This window comes from Lasioglossum baleicum, unplaced genomic scaffold (assembly GCF_051020765.1).
Source record: "Lasioglossum baleicum unplaced genomic scaffold, iyLasBale1 scaffold1846, whole genome shotgun sequence".
NCBI classification, from domain to species: Eukaryota; Metazoa; Arthropoda; class Insecta; order Hymenoptera; family Halictidae; genus Lasioglossum; species Lasioglossum baleicum.
The window spans coordinates 20,001-22,500 of record NW_027470905.1 but is presented as its reverse complement, the minus strand read 5'-3'; the positions used below and the strand labels follow the sequence as shown (position 1 = coordinate 22,500).

General features: G+C 48.4%; 1 non-coding gene across 1 annotated transcript; it reads left to right on the top strand.

The window, feature by feature from the left end:
- Positions 1–1,012: 1,012 nt before the first annotated feature.
- LOC143221047 (5.8S ribosomal RNA) lies at positions 1,013–1,167 on the top strand. The gene has a single exon (XR_013011715.1). It is a non-coding gene; the product is annotated as a 5.8S ribosomal RNA (ribosomal RNA).
- Positions 1,168–2,500: the final 1,333 nt, after the last annotated feature.

Genomic DNA, 2,500 nt, shown 5'->3' with positions numbered 1-2,500 from the left:
TTTGTATCGGGTTCGCGTATAACCAAGAGCACGAAACGTTGCTGCGCCGCACGCGGTGTTCGTTGACGACGGAACGTATATTTATTATAATATTATACATTCGCCAGAGCGGACCGGCTCGTGATGCTCGCTTTTGTAAAGCAGTCGTGAGTCTGACACCCTACTCCGTGCGTGTGGCCCAATAGTGCGCATCGCGAGAGCTTGGGACGAATGACCGCTGCCAGAGCCGGCTGTGAGTCCGCTAATCTGTCGAATAAAATAAAAATATGGTAATATCGTTCCGACGAAAAACGGTGTTCCGAGAGGACCGGCCGTGACGCTCGCTATAAAGCCTATGGCGCGATTATTCCCGACGACACCCTACTCTCTGTGTGGCCCAATAGTGCGCGCAGACGAGTTTGGGACGAGAACGGGGATCGCGCCTACGGCCAGAGCCGGCTCGCGAGTCCGCTTGTATCGGAATTTATCGTTGCCTCGAGCACACACAACATTTTATGGAAATGTGTTTTATACGGGAAGTGGACCGGCTCGTGAAGCTCGCTTTTAAAGCAGTCGTGAGTCTGACACCCTACTCCGTGCGTGTGGCCCAATAGTGCGCATCGCGAGAGCTTGGGACGAATGACCGCTGCCAGAGCCGGCTGTGAAGTCCTCCGTTCTCACATCATTCCAAATGAAATGGAAGTGAAGAGGAGAGGAATATTATTACATCTCTGGATCCAGTATCGGGTTGTCTTACGATCCCCGTCGTTTTCAGAGAATATATATTCATCTCCGCGTTTTCCACGTTAACGGTTTTTCAATGTACTGTTCGCCCGGCCGTCGGATACGTGTTGCGTATCTGACGGTTTTTTTTTTCCGTTTCCACGGACGACGATAGTGTCGTCCTTAAAACGACGCCTGAACGAATCTCCTTCGCGCGCTGGTTGGAGCGTTCAGGTACAATGCGTTCTTACGAACCGCAGAACAAGAGACATATACATATATTGATTTGTAAATCAAAAATATATACGATTACCCTGAACGGTGGATCACTTGGCTCGTGGGTCGATGAAGAACGCAGCTAATTGCGCGTCAACGTGTGAACTGCAGGACACATGAACATCGACATTTCGAACGCACATTGCGGTCCACGGATACAATTCCTGGACCACGCCTGGCTGAGGGTCGTTTACGTAACCATAAACTGCTTGCGTTGCTCTTGTAAGTCCCCGCCGTCGCTTACCTCTCCAAATATATTTTTGGAGGGCGCCAAAGAGCGTTTCGGAGTCGGGTTGCAAAGATGCTACGTACGAGCGAATGATGGGCGTTTCGTCGGCGTTTGTCGCGGTTCTGTGAAAATTGCCAATTTTTGCATTGCGTCTTATAAACACATACAAATATATATATATCTAGTTTCCACGAGAGGCGAAGTAGGGATTGGTATTTCTTACGTTCGGACTTGCGTGAGTGTTTTTACGGTGTCGTGAGTCGTATTGAAAATACGACCGCCCGTAAGGCACCGCTTCGACGAGGATCTCCAAATCTCTCACCTTCTCTGCGAAACGATTCGCCTTGCGGAAAGAAGCGTTTCCACTCATGAACATTTAACGCGCTCCCGACGTCGCCTGAAATGATGCGTATATACGAAAGAGGTATATTTACAAGAGTCTCGCGAGACTACAGAGATGGACACACAAATTATAAAAGAAAGAAAGAATACTGTGTGGCACACAGAGTGTGTGTGGTGTGGCAATGTTAAGCCCCAGGGAGAGAATATGCCTGTGCGTGGATGAGTTTCTTAACTCTACGTTATAATTGCCATACGGCGGAGGGTCGTCGTTGCCGGCGATTTCGACAAACACACATTCCTTTTCGAGTCTTCGAGGGAAGAGACGAAAGAGATCTCTCGTTCTATCGCGAACGCTTTGATGATCGATGGACAGCGGAGCAAAGCGCAGCAATGTGCGGGATGAGCACGTCGTACTTGATCGGGTCGGAATTATTCCCCGTCGTCGACGTGTCCTCGCTAATCTGTGCGATTGCCATTCCATCGCCACGTTCGCGTTGAATCGTATTGATGACGGCCTATGAGCGTCTTGAGATCTTACTCTCTTTCTCTCGTGTCTCTAATTTGGTTTTGCGTTTGATCGATGATAAATCGTTTCGTGCGCAACGTTTCTGTACCCCCGTGGTTTTTGGTTCAATTATATAGAAGTAGAGAGAAAAAGAAATCCCACCGGGTTATATGTATTATTATTTTTTTTTTTTAATAATATGTATACTCCTCTATTGGCGAGGCTTATTTCGAACTTGATTGTCACACGACGCAAAAGACACACTTGTGTGTTCACGCACGGAACAGCACCGCGGAGAGAGAAAAGGTATATCCAATGATGAAAACCTTTATGTCGGTCGCCCCATGTCTTTTCTTTTCTTCATTGTCGATTCGTGCGGAACCGCGCGATCTGTCGGTCGTCCAGTCCCCGAAAGTTCTTTTCGACGGACGTTAAAGTTAACCGGC